General features: G+C 39.8%; 1 long non-coding RNA gene across 1 annotated transcript in view; it reads right to left on the bottom strand.

Annotated features, from left to right (window-relative positions):
* The window catches only part of LOC131840189 (uncharacterized), a 143,309-nt gene that overhangs the window by 20,023 nt on the left and 102,666 nt on the right, over positions 1–20,620 (bottom strand). The window contains exon 3 of the long non-coding RNA XR_009357250.1: positions 9,493–9,564. This is a non-coding gene — a long non-coding RNA (uncharacterized LOC131840189). The remainder of the gene's footprint in view (positions 1–9,492; positions 9,565–20,620) is intronic.

Genomic DNA, 20,620 nt, shown 5'->3' with positions numbered 1-20,620 from the left:
CTTAAGCGTCTGCCTTTGGCTCAGGTCATGATCCCAGGGTGCTGGGATCGAGCCCTTCATCCGGCTCCCTGCTCAGCGGGAAGCCTGCTTCTCCCTCTCCCATTCCCTCTGCTTCTGTGCCCTCTCTCGTTGTGTCTCTCTCTGTTAAATAAATAAATAAAATCTTTAAAAAAATACATACACATTTATAAAAAAAAGTTATTTTGTATCAAATATTTCATAACACCCCCCAAATACATTCCAGAAGTCTTAAGTAACTAAATATCTTTAAACTCATAAATAAGTGAAAAACAAGAGTGAGTGAATGTTGATCAGATCTCAAGAGATATGATAATTTTCTTTGACTTTGAAGCAATAAAACAAGTTAGAAGGGGAGGGATCATGGTTTCATACCTAAGTTTGAAAACATTTACTCAACTTAAAAATAGGAAAACTAGGTAGAAATTAAAGAACTACGTTAAATTTCAGTTACTGGAACTTGCATGGCCTGTTGTATCTTCTGCACCTTGCACAGGGCCAGGCACATAGTAAATGTTCAATAGATATGTGTTGAACAAATACTGTAATAATTAACTAAGTAGAGGTTGATTAATTATATAAGACAAGGAAGTGACCCTGGAGTCCAATTAGCCAGCTGCAACTAGGAATGATGAGGGCAAATTAATTTCTTTGGCCCAGATGCATAAGAACCACAGACAGGAGGCTGCCTAATCAACTGTGGAATGGACAAAGAGATGGGAACAACAGGTGGACTGTGGAGTGCTATCAGGCCAAATCATGTCACACTATATGCATTAGCTGTTGGAGGGTGATAGCAGCCAACAGGCCACACTGGTCTGGAACAATCAGCAAATGAATGGCTTGGCTCAATCAAGAAATCTTGTTCAACTTAGGAGCCGAGAGTCAGGGTGCTGAATGACAGGACTACAAACAGCAGACTGAGCTGCTAAACAAAGGGTGTGATTGTGTTTGGAGAGAAGAGAAGACCACATACTTCTTGTCAGTCTTTTTGTAGGATAATTATTCAATGGAGTGAAGCACTCAGACTTGATGGTTGCTGTATTTTCCATGTGAGATAGTCAGAGGGATTTTAACATCCATAGATGATTGTTCCCAGTGTATAGTGAAGGAAACATTCATTCAAAATTGTTCAGTAGTATGGGAGTCTGAACAGTAAGGTGTTCTGCATCATTTTCAGTCTACTTTGCGCTGATGCCTCACAGCATTCAATACATTTCTGCTGAATCAGTAAATGAATTGAGCATCATTTAGAAAAGACTAAAAAATGATCATTGTGGTTTGTCAAGATCTTGTTTTCCTCTTTGTCATTAGAAACTAGTGTTGGAAACATAGAGAACTAGTGTAGCATTTGCTAATGTTATGAATCTATGTGTTTCCATCTTTTTAACCCTGTTTTCCCAGGGTGATGAAAATCAACACATTGACAGAAATTAGGAGCACAGAGCTGTCCACCTTCACGGCATGTCTGGATCCAGGGTTTCTCTGCTGTAATGATTACCCCAGAAACCTCTCCAGAACAATTGTCCATCTGTCACCTAGATTGAAGAATAGTAAGTCCTTCAAGATGAGTAGAATTTTTTTTTTTCTATTATCACTTAACCAGCAAACAGGTTACTTGATGGAATGGGCCAAATAAGTTGGCAAGCCATTCATTTCCTAGCTCTCCAGATATACATATCTATCTATCTATCTATCTATATATATATATATATATAGTGTGTGTGTGTGTGTCTATATATAGAGAGAGAAACACAACAAGAAAAGGAAAGCAGATTAAAAAAAAAAATTTGTGAAATAGCTCGTAACGACAGGACAGTGTTTTGCAGATGTAATATAGATATTTCTATGTAGTGGCAGGATGAGAGAAACTGTTATGTCAAATATTTTTAACTTCATGATCAAATGGGAATAATATCAAAAGTGATTCTCATCTAAAGCAGTAGAATTCAATTTTCCTTGCATTATGGAGATTTCTCTGAGCAGACCCAGGTTAAATGATTGCTCTGAGGTTGATGACACACTGATTCCTAGTGCCAACAATGACTTCAGCCTGATGGCAACCTTTACAAATCGCTTCCTGTAAATTCTTTGTGAGAATAACAAGCAATTCATTTTGCTTGAGAGTCACTTTTTAGCTAAGGGACTCCACCCAGCAGTCTGGATTTAATAAAACAAAATACACTTTGGTATTACAAACATATTTTTTGAGATGTAAATTCCCCACATAAGTTTTTGTAAAAGCAAAGCATTTTTGTTTTATACTTGGTGAGAGCCAGATGGGTCCTAATGCAGAGCCAGCCAACTATTACTTAGTTTATCTGATCAGTGGGTGGGGAAGAGTGGTAGGGGAGGGAAGGCCACTGAAGAGCCACACGTGTGTGTATTCATGGAAGGCATTCAAGTTAATATTTACAAAAGTTTTTAAAGCTACAACCAGAACAATGCTTGGTCATTCAACCATTTATTCATTCACTTATTCAGCACATAGGACTTACTGAGCTATAGGAACTGTTATAGGCTCTGGAGGGTACCATAGCTGGAATCAAACAGACAATAGTTTTGCTCTCATGGAACTTACATTCTAGTGAGGGAAGACAGAGAAAAAGCCAAAAATTATTCAAAGAAAAAAGTTTTTAAAGAGAACTCCTTGTTTTTAATGGGCAAGGTACAGGAATTATTTGTTTCCATAAGAGTAGGTATTAGGAGAGTATATGTCTTTGTGACTGGTAGTAGATAAAATCATATTAGTCAATATTTAAGCTTGGATTGCTCAGACACTGTGTATATAATTTATGACCTTGTTCCTGAACTCAGAGAGCTTACAATTCCAACTTGCAAGGTGTCCCCATACATCATGTAGACAAAGGGAAAGGAAGAGCCAGCAGGTATCTTGTATGCCATCTGAATCAGAACTACCTTGTCTTCACGGTCATAGTCAGTGTGAAGTAGGTTTTTTTTTTAAAGATTTTATTTATTTATTTGACACAGAGAGAGATCACAAGTAGGCAGAGAGGCAGGCAGAGAGAAAGGGGGAAGCAGGCTCCCTGCTGAGCAAAGAGCCGAATGTGGGACTCTATCCCAGGACCCTGAGATCATGACCTGAGCTGAAGGCAGCAGCTTAACCCACTGAGCCACCCAGGCACCCCCAGTGTGAAGTAGGTTTAGAGTCCTTGGGTCCCTTGGAACTTAAGTAAGAACAGGAATACTTTGACACTATGTGTCTTCTCCTATTTGGTTAAAAAAAAAACAAAAAACAAAAAACAAAAAACAATGGCATCATTGGCAGACAGAGAAAGTGTGTGTGTGTGTGTGTGTGTGTGTGTGTGTGTGTGTCTGTGAAAGAATGTCCAATCCACTTTGCTCATTCTACTAAACTCACTATAATTAAAGGCTTTTTAAAAAGTTTTTCTTTACACTGCAGTTAGTTAACACACTGTGTATTACTTTCAGGTGTACAATATAGTGACTTAACAATTCCATACATCACCCAGTGCTCATCACAATAAAGGTTTTGTTGTTGATGTTTTTAACAAACATAAAAGAAGGGCCTTGGTCCTTATGGGATAAAGACCATAAGAACTCTTTGGAACAACACCTCTGCAATATCTGCTCTAAGTTCTATTCCCACTATTTGTTCAACTCTCCTCTTTTCAATGTTCTCTCCCAGCTGGAATCATAAATCAAAGTTCATGATCATCTCCAGATATACTAGCCACAGACCTCATGAAATCAAAATCACTTTATGCTTCTGGGGTCCTTCTGGAGTCCACCCGAACTACAACACTCGCCTCCTCAAGCTGGTTACCTAAGAAGTAACACTCTTAAGGACAACCATTCTCATGTGCCCGACCACAGTTGCTTATTGTTCAAAACTATGCCTCCAAGTCTTTTGTCTCTTTCTAAGAACACTTATTCATCCAACAAACACATGTTTGTGGCTAACATGGAGCAACTGGGGCCTACAAAGATATTGAAGGTACATGGTTCCGACTTTTACAAAGCTTATGGTTGAGAAGAGGGCTAACTATACAGATAGCTCTAAAACAAGATGAAAGGGGCCAAGCACCATAAGAGAGAGACCAATGAAGCACCAGTTACTTAGAGGAAGCTTCTGGTAAGGGGGCTCTGGATGGTAGTGCTATAGCAAGACTTTAAGGGACAGGTAGAATTGCACTAGAACAGGGATGGGCAAGCAGATGTGAGTTTATATCTTTATTTTGTACTTTTTTCTCTTCTTAGTACATTATGCAGTCCTTCTCATTTTTATTTATATTCTTCAAATGAGACTTTCCTAATAAAAAAAATCTTTTTTAATCTCATAAACCTCTATTTTAAATTTTCTTCCATTAATAACTTTGAATCTCTAATAAGTTTGCTTTTAATTGGTATTTAATCAACTTTACAATGGAACTTAAATAGGACTATCTAATTAACAATAGCAACATGAACTTCCTTTAAAAAATCTCATCTAATTTCCAGGTTTTCATAAACCTTGAAGACTTCTCCCATTCAACTGCTGCATAAAAAATAATTGTGCATAATTGTGAGAAACCAATATTTATCATTCTGAATTATACATTTTTTTCTTATCTGCTATTGCTTTCTGTAGTCCTTAACCCATTGTTTATGTTTCTCATATTTATCATTCCTTCCAGCAATATAACATATTATTGTCTCAATGTAACACATTTGACTTGCTCTGTTATTTCCCTATAGATATGTGTGGGAGGTGCTTTTCTAGTTTTTGGATGTACTAAGGAATACTTCCACACACATCCATATGCCTTTTCTTTCCTTTGTATTACCTTTGCAGTCTATGATACATTTTCCGAAGTAAAAGAGGGTAATCTATAAGGTCTGGCTAAGGGTGTAGGTGCTGGCAGCCCTGCTGTGCTTGAATCCTGGCTCTGCCACTTGCATTCTGTGAGAACATGAGCAAATTACTTAACCTCTCTAAGAGGTTTCTTCATATAAAAAACAGGAAAAATATTGGACAACCACATGCAGAAGAATGAAGCTGGACCATTTCCTTACCCTTCACACAAAAATAGACTCAAAATGGATGAGGAACCTCAATGTGAGACAGGAATCCATCAAAATCTTTGAGGAGAACACAGGCAGCAACTTCTTCAACTGCAGCGGCAGCAACTTCTTCCTAGAAATATAACCAAAGGTAGGGGAAGCAAGAGCAAGATTGAACTATTGGGACTTCATCAAGATAAAAAGCTTTTGCACAGCAAAGGAAACAGTCAACAAAACCAAAAGACAAACGACAGAATGGGAGAAGATATTTGCAAATGACATATCAGATAAAGGGCTAGTATTCAAAATCTATAAGGAACTTACCAAATTCAACAACCAAAGAACAAAGAATCAAATCAAGAAGCGGGCAGAAGACCTGAAAAGACATTTCTCCAAAGAAGACGTTCAAATGGCCAACAGACACATGAAAAAGTACTCAATATCACTTGGCATCAGGGAAATACAAATCAAAACCACAGTGAGATACCACCTCACACCAGTCAGAATGGCTAAAATTAACAAGTCAGGAAACGACAGATGCTGGCAAGGATACAGAGAAAGGGAAAACTTCCTACACTACTGGGTTGGGAATGCAAGCTGGTGCAATCACTCTGGAAAACAGTATGGAGGTTCCTCAAAAAGTTGAAAATAGAGCAACCCTATGACCCAGGAACTACACTACTGGGTATTTACCCCAAAGATACAAATGTAGTGATCCAAAGGGGCACGTGTACCCAAATGTTTATAGCAACAATGTCCACAATAGCCAAACTATGGAAAGAGCCTAGATGTCCATCAACAGATGAATGGATGGATAAAGAAGATGTAGTATATATAGCTACCATGGAATATTATGCAGCCATCACAAAATGAAATTTTGCCATTTGCAATGATGTGGATGGAACTAGAGGGTATTATGTTAAGCAAAATAAGCCAATCAGAGAAACACAATTATCATATGATCTGACTGATATCTGGAATTTGAGAAACAAGGCAGAGGATCATAGGAGAAGAGAGGAAAATTGAAACAAGATGAAACCAGAGAAGGAGACAAACTTTAAGAGACTCTTAATCTCAGGAAACAAATTGAGGGTTGCTGGAGTCGAGGGGGAGTGGGAAGGAGGGATTGGCTGGGTGATGGGGACATTGGGTGCTGTGAATTGTCTAAGAAGGACGATTCACAGACCTGTATCCCTAAAACAAATAATACATTATATGTTAATAAAATAAATAAATTTTAAAAATTTAAAAATAGGAATAATAGTCATACTCATCTCACATGATTAATGGGAGAATTATATGAGATAAAGATACATATAAACCCTTAGGACTGTGCTTCACACATCATAAGTGTTCAATAATGGCAGGGGTTTTAAAAAAATATTTTATTTTTAAGTAACCTCTATACCCTATGTGGAGCTTGAACCCACAACCCTGAGATCAAGAATTACATGCTCTACTGACCGAGCCAGCCACGTGCCCCTCAGTAATGGTAATTATTAATGATATACATTTCTTGGCATACTGTTTGTTGCATTCTAAAATTCAGTAAATGCCAATTTCCTTGTTTTCATCTACCCAAATTACTACAATTTGGACAAAGTATTCGATCATTTCTATTAATCATGGAATTACAAGTCAGGATTGTGAATAATTTTAAAGATTTAGTCTCTGCTTTATGTCAGATATGTTCAAGATGCTTTCCAGAAAAAGAACATTAGCTTACAGGATCATCAGATGCTTCCAAATATTCATCTTTGTGAATTGTTGTTATTTGATTGCTGCAAGGATCCTACCTAACATTTATTACATTTTTATTTTTCCACTGTAATACACAGAACCCTTGGTTTCAAGTAAAACACCTCAACCTTTTACAAGGAGGAAAGGTAGGAGTACAGCTGGGTGCTTGTTTCCTCCCTCTGTCTCTGGCATCCGCTTTTCTCTGTGCATTGGCTTCATTTTTCAGCCTGGCTTCTCCTCGCTCCAGAAGGAAACCTGGCCTCTGGGAGCTCCCTGGCTTCCTTTAACAGTGACTGCATGTCTTTACCAACTCTACATTCCCAGGAAAGGAGTCTTATTGGCCTGCCTTGGGTCAGTTCCTCACTTCTAAACCAGTAAACTGTGGCCATGGAGTTTGGCCACTATAACTGACCAGGTGGTCCTGGTCAGAGTCATTTATCTGGAGGGCAAGGAAAAGCACTAATCCTAAGGTAGGGTGCTAAACAGAAGGGCTCTGGCCAGACCAAATGACAGATTCCTTCAACTCAAGTTATTAGAAGGGCTTGAGATGTTTTCCATCTGTTTATTGTTCTTGTGTGAACCTCTTCCTCTTATGTAAAATGTTTACATTTTGTCATCAAAACATATTTTTCCCTTACATATTTATATAACTATGGGGTGCCTGGGTGTCTCAGTCAGTTAAGAGTCCAACTCTTGATTTTGGCTCAGGTCATGATCTCAGGGTTGTGAGATTGAGTCCCAGGTCAGGCTCCATGCTGGGTGTGGAGCCTAGTTGAGATTCCCTCTCTTTTTCCCTTTGCCCCACCCCGCTCTCTAAAACAAACAAACAAACAAATTTATGTCACTTCCCTAATGGTTTTGGGAATACAACTGTGCAAATTGTAAAAAATTCAGAAAGGCATCAAGATTATTGAAGAACTACCATGTTTAAGAAGTTGTTCTTGGGCACCTGGGTGGCTCAGTGATTAAGCCCCTCTGCCTTTGGCTCAGGTCATGATCTCACGGTACTGGGATTGAGCCCCACATCAGGCTCTCTGCTCAGCTGGGAGCCTGCTTCCCCTTCTCTCTCTGCTTGCCTCTCTGCCTACTTGTGATCTCTCTCTGTCAAATAAATAAATGAAATTTAAAAAGAAAAGTTGTTGGTGCTATGAAAAGTACAAAGAGCTGCATTACTACAGAAAATTTAGTTTCTAATGGGGTTGAATATACAAATAAAAAAATGAAATAAAAAAGGCTATACACTCGTCACTCCTCAACTACGGAGACCACATTCTTAAGAACTCTGAGAGAGAAGGCCTATGGTTCAAGAACTTAGATCCCTATGACAGAAATCATGTTAGGTGAAATGATACTTGGAATAAACCTCTGAAAGCCATTAGAATTACGTTCTCTTATACTAAAATAAATATGACTTTTATTCATCTTACTTTAGTAATCATGACTACTACATGGATATTTAACCCTTCACCATTTCATACTCACCAGCAAGATACTTTTCAGGACCTTTTTTCCTATAGTTTCATTAAGATAGCTATAAATCATTTTTTGGGCGTGTTTAAAAATATTCGTAGCGAGAAGAATTCTTTCTGGCCTTGGTCCTCCTCTGAATGTTCAAAGTCTTATTTTACAACTTGGTGGTTTCTACCAGACAAGCTAATATCTGGTCTCTATTCTTATACAGGAAGGGCTTCCTAACAATCTTGTGAGACTTTGCCCAAGGGCTTCTTCCAGTGGGAGAAGCAGATTCGGTTAGGGCCTGGCTAAAAGTGCTGTAGATATAATACCTCCAGGAGCAAAAGAGAGTTGGTAGAAAAATGTACCAGTTCTCACCTCTTGGGTGGGAGGACTCAAGATGGGAGCCATACAGTGTCCCAGAAGTTTCCAGAAGGATCAGGCCCTAGCTGACCACAGCAGTAATGTGTTTATTGACACTTTGTACTGACCTCCTCAGAAGACATCTAAACAAATGGTACCTTAATATCCTTGCTTCAGGTTCTGCTATTGGGGGGAACTAAACCCAAGAGGAAGTTTGGTTCCCAGCTCCTGGTCTCTCCCTCCTAAAATATCTGGGTTCCCAAGAAATGTTGGAGGCTTGAGAAAAACCTATGAAAACTGATCCCTCGCCATTTCCCAGAGTTTTGCAGTCCTGGAGCTGCCTATTTTAACTTCATGGCAGGTACATGCATTTCTACCCCTACTCTCCTCACTAAAACCACAAGAAGTGCTTCCAAAGCCCTCAATTATTAGTGCTTGTTTTTCTTAGTCCTGCCCAATCCTTCATTTCAAAAATCTTTACTTTGTCTTGCTTTAGTTCTCCACTTTCAACCTCAATTTCTCTCTTTCCCAAGCTATCCCTGGAAGAACAAGTGATCTGTGATTTCATGTTCCAGGACTGAAATTCTATAGTTGCTGATAAAATACACATCTGTATGTATTAAATAAGAATTATGTCTAAGAGAATATCATGGTTGGGGTATTTAAAATGATGTATCAAAAAGGAACTGGAAATACAACCTGAGAAATCAGAGAAGGCTTCACAGAGAAGTTTGGGACCACTGATCTAGTCCTATCACCCATTTTATAGATGGGGAAACTGCAATCTATAAGGCTAAATGACTGACTCAGAGTCCTACAGCTTATAATTTGTGACCAACCCCCATTTCTCACCCCTCAATCCCTTCTGTGCTCGGCCCCATGCTGGTCACTCACCAGTTGTCCAGAGGCAGCCTTGCTTCTGCCTTTGTCTTTTGTTGGCCTTGAAGTTTGCCATGAGGACAAAGCCTGGAAAAGGATGAGAACAAATAGCACATTCTCCAAAGCACTCTCCACCATGCACAATATCAGTTGTCCTGAGAGGGTTTTGATATGGGTTGAAAATATTGTTTTGTCTTAAATCTTGGAAAAAATTCTAGTCGCATGGAATTTTTTTCTCCAGAATTAATCATGGGTAGCATACTCTTTATCCTTGTTCTTTGACAAAGCAGAAAACAAAATAGCCATTGAAGGCGCCCTTTGTTTTCACCCAGGGACTAATGACGTTGTGCACCCCTCCCACCTAGCAGCCCTCGGGTACTGGTCTCTCTGAAGAGTGCTGAGTGCCCAGGGTGCTGACTAAGCCCATCCCAACCCCAAGTTTTGCCAAGGAGACAATTCCTCTGACTGTTTGTTCTTGAGCTTGGTCGTATCAAATATTCTCAACAAGTTCTTCCAATTTCTGTTTTTAAAATAAAAATCAAAAGACCAGCACATTCCTTTTATGTTTGTGCAAATGAAGCAGAGGCAAGAAGCTGCTGAAACTCCAGCTAAAGACTTCTGATATGTAACTTGAGAGACTGCCTACTGAAGTCCTGAAATATAAACTATTTTCAAACTCTTTTTATGATATATTTATATGATCTATTATAGTATAAATATATTTACCTATACAGGACAAGATTATATTTTTGGTACTTCTATAGACTGTGGAATCAATATTCTAAGAACAAGTCTTAGCTCCAGTAATAATGACTCAGGCATAACTGGGGGTCTTTAAAATACAACCTTCTCTTGCTACATCATGCTTTGTTTTAAAGCGGGAGGTGGGGGCATCATTAGTACCCTGAGTGTTCACTGGAGACAGTGCTAATCACCATGAACTCATTTCGGGCAAGCCAGCGTCAGCTGAGGGACATGCTGACACGTTATCACGCACACTCTATGGCTCTTATTTTCGGCATTGATTCATGTTTGACTTGGATCTAATCAGGCATGTCTCATAACAGAAAACACTCCTTTTCTCCAAAGATGTTCAGGACCTGGACTGTGTCCTGCTGCAAGGCACAGATATAGGATATCCACGTAAGGTCCTCAGCCTCCCTCAGAACATGCCTTGGATGTAGTATGTATGTCCCCAACTAGAAAACAAACACAACCTCTATTCCATTCCTCCCTCGCTAAGATTGCCTCCCTCCAGCCCCCACCAGGGTCCCTGCTTCTCCTGCAAGGGAGTCACTATAGAAAAAAATTAGAGCCTCTAGAAAATCAGGGGTACAACAGGGAAAAGACAAAAGAAATTCTAGGAAACAGGAATGGCTTGGGGGAGCTGTTTCCAGGAGCAAACATACAGTCACAGATAGGCCTTGTTTTTGGTAAGTACGCCCTTGAAAACAAACATAACAAATATTTTAAAAGGGGAAGGGGAACAAACAACTTCTAGGAAAGCGTTGTGATCATCTGTCATCCTCATCTTAATATGGTTTGATTCAACCAGATTGTTTTCCTTCTTACAAACCAGCTGCACCAGGAAGATGGAATTTTGTTTGCTGGAAGAAAAGTAGATAATTCTAGAGCATGGTGACCTTCTGGAAGAGGGGCAGGTGTGTGTGTGTGTGCACGCACGTGTGTGTGCATGTGGGCATAGGATACCCTAGGGGAAATAGTAAAAAGTAAAAAAAAAAAAAAAGAACCCCAAAACAAAAAACACCCAAAGCAAACATCATTAGTTCAACATGTGCCCTAAGAAAGACATTAAATCTCCTATGTTCCTTCTCCTTCATCTCTTCCTCTTCCTTATGCTCTCCTTTCTCCCATTTGAGTTTTGAGCCTGTGGCCCCTGTTCCCAGAAATCTGAACCAATATTATTAGTATAAGAATTTAGCGACATTATTGATTAAATTGGCTTGTCTGGGAGCATGCTATCAATCTAATTGCCATAATGACTCATAATCATAATATTATTAATGACTAATAACTAATAATTATAATTCTCCTCTGCCTCCTCCTCATTGACCTCAAAGACTCTTTGGGGAATTTTGTGTCAGGTTCCAAACTTTTGTACACTGCAGCCCACAGGCTGGACAATGAAAGAAATTAAGGAGAGTGCAAAAACAGACAGGGGGCCAGGGTGCTGGGTTTGGCCATGCAGATCAGGTCCTGTAGCTCAGGGCCAGGCCAGGAGGGTGAGTGGAGTCTGAGATATACTCTGCACTCTGCTGTCCAGGCTGAACATCTTGGCTGGTGGCAACATCTGCAGAGAAGATGGGATATCTTTTCTCATTTTCACAGAAGCAATGGGCTGATCATGGCCCTGAGCTGAAAACAGGCCTATTGCTGATCACCAGAGTCAGTAACAGCAGGCACAGGAGATGCTACACCTTTTTTGGAGACGTTCCAAAACCAACATTTGGGAGTGTCAAGGCCAAGTTGAAGAATAAGCATTTGGGGGAATGGCGGGGAGGAGATCCACAGTCAAGCGTTGAGGTTCAGGACTATGATACCAGCCGAGGGGCTCCTTTCTTGCTGCTCTCAGGCAGTTTTCATCACATTGCCCTTCCCTCTGGTGTCATCAAGGTACTCTTTGGCTTGTCCCATTAATATTTTACCTAATAATTTTAGAAATTAGCTTTTGATCAAACGCTGAGTCCTACCTGCATTGAAGGAGCACTCAGAATTTCCTCTTTATCTCCATTTATCTCTTTAATTCTCTCATCTTTAATGACCAGAGTAAAATTTGGTCCTTTAACAAGTCATCCCATTTGGGATGACTTTAAGCAAAGCTTGTTAGAAAGTGAGCTTAAAGGGATGCCTGGGTGGCTCAGTTGGTTAAGCGGCTGCCTTCAGCTCAGGTCATGATCCCAGCCGCGTGGGATCGAGTCCCACATCGGGCTCCTTGCTTTGGCAAGGAGCCTGTTCCTCCCTCTGCCTCTGCCTGCCACTCTGTCTGCCCGCGCTCACTTGCTCTCCTGACAAAAAAATAAATAAAATCTTAGGAAAAAAAAAAAAGAAAGTGAGCTAAAGTGTGGCTTGTTGGTTTGGAGCCTGGGAAGGACGATACAGCTGCCACAGTGAGACAAGCCAGCTTTGTCTGGGCTGAACCACGGCAGTGTCTCCTGCTCTTCCTTGCTTTTTGTTGAGCACTTCATCTTTATCTAATCTTTCACAAAGCAGAGTCTGTCGGGCAGTCTGTGGGGAGCCTAGTGAATCAGCCTCTCCTTCTGGAATGTGGCAGCCGTGAACCATGCCTAAATATTTATTTCAAATATCATCTCCCCTGTCGTCCTCCGCATCCAAAAATTTTTCCAGTTTAAAATATCTATGGCCTATAATAACAGGGCTTTTGCAAGGAGAAGCCCTGTGAATGGACTGGAGCATCTGAGCCACTGCCAAGCCGGCAGGAACTGTGCAGCTGACCCTCCCAGGGACGGCACAGAGAAGGCAGAGGACCTGGCTTTGAGCAGGCTTCCCACATAAGATTGTGCATATTGCTGGGAGGTCCGTGGTGCCAGGGATCGCTTGTGAACCCATCTATGGCAGCAGAATGGACTAGGTTGTTTACAGTACCAAATGGTCCCAAAGTCTCAGGGGCTCAGCATACCCAAAGCTGACTGTTTGTTCATGCTAAATGTCCAGCACAGGGAGGCAGGGGGATCCAAGCTGAGCAATTCCATCTCAGCATATGTTTTTATAATTTCCTCAGCAGGGAGAAGAAAATGCAGTGACTCATGCACTGGTTCTTAAAGCCTCTGACTGCGAGTGACACATGTCATTTCTGTTTCTACTTCATTGGTTCGATAAGTCATATGTCCATGTTTAATTTATAAAAAAAGGAAAGGAAGTGCACTCTTACCACATATCCTGAAGAAGAGATGGAAATATTTGAAACAAGCCTTATGACTACAAAGGGGAGTCCAGTTGGAAGGACTCCAGGGCTACCTTTGTGTTCTAGGAGCTCTTAACTAGATCAGGAAGAACTATTTCCATATTTCTATGTCTGATAGCTGCTCTTACAACTCAGGTGTCTTATTTTCAGAGGTAGGTCTTACAGGCAATTATCTAGCAAGAAAAGCACTAAGTCCTAGTTCTTCCAAGTAGGTTCACTATATTTTTATCATTAATATAAAGAATTACATAAAATTCCACAGATATTGAGACCTAGCTTAAGGGAGTGGCTAATCCTCAGAGGCTTCAGAAATAAAACATGTCTCCAGGTAGTGGACATTGATTTCCAGAAGAACCTACTCTTGTTGAGTATTGTCCTTCCTTTCTACATTTGAGTCACACACAGTACAAGTGGCAGGAATCTGGCAATCATTTTATTCAACATGAACCACTCTCCCAGAGTGGTTCTGGCCCAAGCTGGGCCAGAGTTCTTCTCTAGGAATGTGGAGTTTGGACTAACAGAAGCTATGAGGAAGCAGGGTTTTGACTAACTGGTCTCAAACTATCCATCCCCTTCTCCATTTCCTGGTTTCCCTTGTAGTTAGAAAGGAGCCAGGTGACTAAGTTTGGCCAACGGAAGATGGACAGAAGTGACAAGCCACATTTAGGGTTGGCTGTTGAAAATACCCCTCATATCCCTCCACTTTCTTTTCCCCACCACAGTGACCTTGCAGGTCACATGATTAGACAGCATAGTTATAAGATGGAGAGGGCTATCCATCGCATAGAAAATTGTGACATGAATAAGCAAAAAAATTATGGATTAGGATGTGTTTTTTCCTTCAACATATCCTCAACTATCCTGACTATCATAGACCCAACAGAGGAGAGGCTTTGTTCTGCCAAGTATCTAAGAAAAGCTGATCCACAAAGGGAGAAAAATGATATACATGTCAGAGTAGAGAAAGAGAATCCCTGGGTCCTAACTCCTGGCTTTAATCCCTTCTTAAGGGTAAATCACATTTCTGTCCTTGGCTTTTGTAATGCCCTTGTATCTTTATTATAGTAAATGTCATGTTTTTTAATAAGTTTGTTTCAGAATTTCTGTCCTTTGCAACCAAAAAAGTTATAACCTTCTAATCTTTAAAGCTGTTAATACCTCTCATATCTCAGTGTTCAGCATGAGAGTACTCATTATACCATGAAAACAACTAACAAATTATTAGGTATGATGCTGATTTAGATTTTTAATTCCTTCCCACCAGAAATGCCAAGAACTACAGCAAAATCTTATCCAGATGTAATTCCATAGTACAGTCAGCGCTTATAACACAATTCCAGAATTATTGATCTTGCTTACTTAACTAAAATTCAAATAAAGGTGGATAATCTTTTCAGTTTTATTGGTTACAAATGACCAGCTGACAAGTTACTCAACTTCTGCAATTGTAGTAAAATTCTAGAGCTATCAAGAAAGGGTTGCTTTTTCAAGAACAGCTAAGGAATTGATTGGCTCTTCAGAACCTGTGCCAACTTACTTTCTGCAGGCAGGCTAAATAGTGGATACCTTTTATAGAAGGAAAACCATCATCCTATGAAGAAAAACTCTATGCCATGAACAAGCTGAATGCAATCACAGAAACTGCAGACAAAAGAGCTTTTGATGACAGATATTACTGAAGCCTGGTGCCTTCAAAGGCATTCCAGGAAAAGTGAAGGAATAATTGTGACAAATAATAACTCATGCTTCTTCCAGGATGTTACTCATTGGGCCAATGGATCACTTGAGAAATATATCAGTGAGTCAGTTCATACTCAATGTGGCAAAAAGATTCCAGGTCCCTAAGCTCTTTGCATTGAACAAATGGATACATTAACCAAATAGATACATTCTCTGGGACAAGTGAAGGCATGAGAACTTTGATAATAAGCAGTTTGCTCCTTTAGTATCCCCATCCACCACCCCATGCCATATATCTGAGCAAAATGAAATTATCAAGGATAATAAAGAAAATCTTGAGTACATCTTTCAAAAAGATAAAGTGCCTAAGGGAAAGAGAAAGGCAGAAACACCAGTAGAAAGTCTAATAATTCACCAAACATTTAAAACATGAACTTATAGGTATTGCAACTTATATATCATATATCAAAGGCCAGTTAAAATAATAATGGTTACAAACAAAAAGGAGGTTGGAACATATGGTCTAACGTCTTTTATTTGAAATTCCATGATGAAAGGACTATGTGGATTTTTGTAGGTCAAGGGCCAAATGTGGCCACTGATTAAATTCATCCTATGATAATGGCACTGACATTCGATTTTTTTTTTTTTTTTTTACTGTGTCATGCATTCATATGAGTTTATTAAAATATACAGTTTAAAGGCAAATGAAACCCAATACTCATGTACTTACTGTCCAGGCTAGTCTAAGAATAAAATATTAACAACACTTCATAGCCCCCTGAGCCTATGACCGTTGCATCTTTCTCTACTTACTCCCCATGAATGGCCACCTAAAGGTTGCTACCAGTTCACACTTATATATAATATATTTTAATTATATATATGTAATATAAATAATATATAATTTCCCCCGCTTTCTTTATGGCTTTACCACCTATGACTCTATGCCCATACAACATATTGTTTAGTTTTGAAAATTTAATACTTGCATAAAAAAAGATCAGAGTTAAGCTATTACTTGCAAATTCAGGGATAAATGCAACATTATCCCTTAGTGTCAATGCCCTTGAGAGTTTGCAAGAACCTTCTTCTGGGGAAGTCAGTGAGCAAGGCTGGAAGCTAGTCCTTGCAGACACAAGGCTCTGCACAGTCAGGGCATGTTGCAAGGCCTTCAGGTGAGCCTGATACTGACATCAGGCAGAAATATGTGAGAGGGAATGGGATGTTCTCTATTTTCTACCTTACCTCCAGCTCTCAGGAGGCTAAACAGAAAGTTTGGTGATATGAAATGAGTATCCTTAGGTGATCCAGATAGCAAGGCATGGAAAAGAGAGCAGGAACTTTATCAACAAATGGTCATAACACAGATTAGAATCTAAGCAATGTTCATTCAAGCATTCTGTCTTGAGGTTGGAGAAGAGGGTAAAATAACAGCAGAAACTTGGCTGTCTCTAGAGTCTCATGTTTATCTCTGGGTTAGTTGTCCTCTTTATCTATTGATAGCTGTCCTAGAATCTCCATTCACTCTCTTCATGAGAATCTCCTTTGCCTTCCTCCTGAGTAGGATCACCCGTTTCATGTATTCTGGACTGGAACACATAATTTGTGGGGTCCAGTGAAAAGTGAAAATGCAAAGTCCCTTGTTAAAAAATTATTGAGAATTTCAAGATGGTGACAGCAGAACACCAAAAAAGTTTGGGATCCTTCTATGTGTGGGACCTATGCAACAGCATAAGCTGATGCCAGCAATACCAGCCCTGCATATATGCTATGTTTTCTTCTTTCCCAATTTTTTCTCTTATTCTAAGACAGCACATTCCCTGATAGTCTTTTTGTATGAATGTATGGGAAATAAGCTTTTGAGACCCGCATGTCTGAAAATGTCTTTTCTCTCTCTTCATACTTGAATGTAAGCCACTTTATTATACAACACTGTATTCTCAATGTTGCTCCCTGGAGTTGTGTAATACAGTAGGCCTGCTTGATTGATGGCTTGGCTGGGTATAAAATTCTAGATTGGAAACAATTTTTCTTCAGAACTTTTAAAGATATTTCTCCTTTGTCTTATTTATAGTGTCACTGTGGAGAGGTCCGAAGTTATTTGGGTTCTTAATTCCCTTTATGTGACCTGCCTATTCTCTCTAGAAGTTTATATAAATTCTCTGTGCCCCAGAGTTCTGAAATATTACAATGTGCCATTGTGAGGGCCTGTTTTCATTCACTGTGCTTGGGCCCTCTTGATCTGACAACTCAGGTTCTTCAGTTGGGAGAAATTTTCTTAAATTATTTTATTGGTGTTTTTCTCTGCTCCATTTATGTTGTTCTTTCTTTCTGGAGCTTTTATTATTTGGATGATGAGCCTTCTAGAACAGAACTCTCTCTCACTCCTTTACTCTTTCCTCTTTGTTTACTCTGTTCTACTCTCTGAAAAAATTTTTACTCTTACATTCTGGCTATTCTGCTTTTTTATTTCATGATTATAGCTTTCATTTCTAAGAACTCTTTTTATTCTCTAAATGTGCATCTTTTGGGGAATCTGGGTGGCTCAGTTGGTTAGGCATCTGGCTTTGCTTGGGTCATGATCCAGGAGTCCTAGGATGGGCTCTCTGCTTGGCAGGTAGCCTGTTTCTCTCTCTCCCTCTGCCCCTCCCCCTGCTTGTACTTGCTCTATCAAATAAATAAATAAATAAATAAATAAACTCTTTTAAAAAATGTTCCTCTCTTATAATGTCCTATTATTGTTTCATATATGTGGTGTTCTCTTATCTGAAGATATAGGAATTCTTTGTTTGTTTTTTGTCCCCTCCCAGCATAATCACTGTTGCTCCATGTTGCTTCATATATGTGGTGTTCTCTTATCTGAAGATATAGGAATTCTTTGTTTGTTTTGTTGTCCCCTCCCAGCATAATCACTGTTGCTCCATGTTGCCTTTTCTTTTTCCTTTTTTGTGTTTATTTGGATCACTATCTTTTTTGTTGGGGACTGTCCTCAGATATCTGATAATCCTTATTCTTCAGCTCTTAATAAATAATGGGGAACTAAAAAACTGAACAAGTGGATAGGTTTACTGACTTTGAACTTTATTCTAAGGTGACCTGAGTGGGCTCTTTCAGTATTCAACATTGAAGTCAGTATTTTTACATTTTCTTCTTGTTCTGGTCAGATTCCCAGAAAAGAATATTCCTGTCTCCTCCCCGGTGAAGGAGAGCCTGGCTGAGATACAAGTGAGCAAAGAAGTCTGGAGAGTCAGAATATATGAGCTCATTTTCCCCTCAATAAGAAGTCTTGCTCTCAACTGCGCTTGGCATCCCTCAGTCTCAGACCATCTATATTCCTCTCTACAGAGACAAAACCTCCAGATTATCAGCATGGGCGAAGGACAGTCATCTGGTATCATAAAGAGGGAAAAGGCAGTTAGGAATGCAATTGCTTCTCAAGTAGCTTTTTCTTCCTTATTTGAGGTCTACCCTTTATCCCAGTCCTAGGCATACCTGATGCTGCAAATTCCTGAGCCTCCCGAAGATTCTACAGTTCGAAGCCAACTTTCTTGGAGATGTTGTTAAATCAGTTACTACTTGTTCATATACTTTCCAGCTTCCAAAATTTTGTTGCTCTTACCATCTCTCTTATTTTCCCTGTACTTGTATGTTTATATCTTTGGTAAAGAATCTCTTCAATGTGGTGCACCTGGGTGGCTCAGTGGGTTAAAGCCTCTGCCTTTGGCTCAGGTCATGATCTCAGGGTTCTGGGCTCTCCACTCAGCAGGGAGCCTGCTTCCTCCTCTCTCTCTCTGCCTGCTTGTGATCTCTGACTGTCAAATAAATAAATAAAATCTTAAAAAAAAAAAAGAATCTCTTCAATGTAAGCTATAGGATGCTTTAGGAGGAAACTTCAAATGAATTTAGATGCATGGATTCAATTCACCATTTATACTCAGAACACCACCTTCTTTTTCTTTTTTTTTTTTTTCAGGTTTGTTTATTTGTTTTAAAGTAAGCTCTGAGGCCCAACATGGGGCTTGAACTCATAACCCTGGGATCAAGTGTCACATGCTCTGCCAACTGAGCCAGCCAGGCACCTGCCATGATCCCACTTTCTTTGAACAGCCTTTTCAGAACTTACTGTACTTTGTTTTTACTTATTCAAATGTATTGATGATGGAGCTGGGACATCAGCACGGCAATGACAGCTAAGCTTTAAATCCCAGGCATGGCTTTGGCTAGTGGCCAAATGCAAGGATTACCTGCCCAGCACTCCCCCCCCCCCCCCCCGCACATCCCCAGTTTAGCCACTCAGGAGCCAACATGTTCCTACATAATCTCACATGCAGGTTAGAGTTGATTGGCTTAGGGAAATCCAACCTAAGTTAGACCAATAACTCACTTCTCTGAGATTCTTGGCTATCAGATAGAGAAAACATCCTTTGTGGAAAACTCTAAAATGTAAGTCCCTCCCCTCCTGCAACCTAAATTTTGTTGCTGGGTCAAACTTACCTGCACCAGTCTTTTTTCAAGATGTATGATCTCCTAGAGAGGCAAATTGCTTTGCCTTTCACCACTGCAATCCAAAGCCCCTTCCTCCTGCCCACCTGAAGTCCCACACCTCCAGCATGGACCTGGAGCATGAACAGAGGGAACTCCAGAAGAGCCCAGACTACTGGGGGACAATTGGGAGTTCAGAGCTCTCATCGCCTATAATGCTGATGATTTAGGAGACAGTACACCTTTTTTATCCCCCTCAAGGGAAGTGGAGTTTAAAATTGTTTTAGTATTAAAATGCAAATTTCACTAGAAATTAAAATTTTTCTCTCAGGAAACTCAGTGCAATAAAAAAGATAGTGACTTTGGATCCAAAAAGTTTTGAGATCTATGTTCTAATGCTGTGACTTTGGGCATGTTATTTGATCTCTTTTCCCTCAGTTTCTTCCTATGTGAAATGGGATTGAAAGCACGGGGATTTAAAAGGACACAGTTTAAAAGGTGCCTGGCACGTGGTTAAGTTCTGTAAATGTACAGTCTTCCCCATTTTCCTCATCTGTTAGCAAGAGCACTAAGATAATGGGAGCTCCTTCTGTTTGGCAAATACTCCCAAGAGTGTTAAAGGAGGACACAGCAGCAAAGGCAAAATGATCTACCTAAGGCTTGGGGGACCTGTGAAAAGGCTAATCCTTATAGATATTTCAAAACGGGGCACCAGGCTGGCTCAGCCAGTAGAGCACACGACCCTTGATCTCAGAGTTGTAAATTCGAGCCTCACATTGGGTGTAGAGATTACTTAAAAATAAAATCTTAAAATAAACAAACAAAAAAGGAACTGAAAACCCCCTGTATTTGTCAGGCATGGTGGAGGGATGTTTAACTTGGACATTTTTTTTTTTTACCTGTTTGTTTATTTTAGCCATGAAGTCCTTGATCCAAATGCATACGAAATATAACAAACACATGATACCAATATTATTCTGGTAACATTTTTTGATCCCCTTGACACTTTTCCCAGAAAACACGCGTGTGTATTTG

This window comes from Mustela lutreola, chromosome 9 (genome assembly GCF_030435805.1).
Source record: "Mustela lutreola isolate mMusLut2 chromosome 9, mMusLut2.pri, whole genome shotgun sequence".
NCBI classification, from domain to species: Eukaryota; Metazoa; Chordata; class Mammalia; order Carnivora; family Mustelidae; genus Mustela; species Mustela lutreola.
Note: the sequence above shows the minus strand (reverse complement) of the source record. Positions and strands in the feature narration are given on the sequence as shown.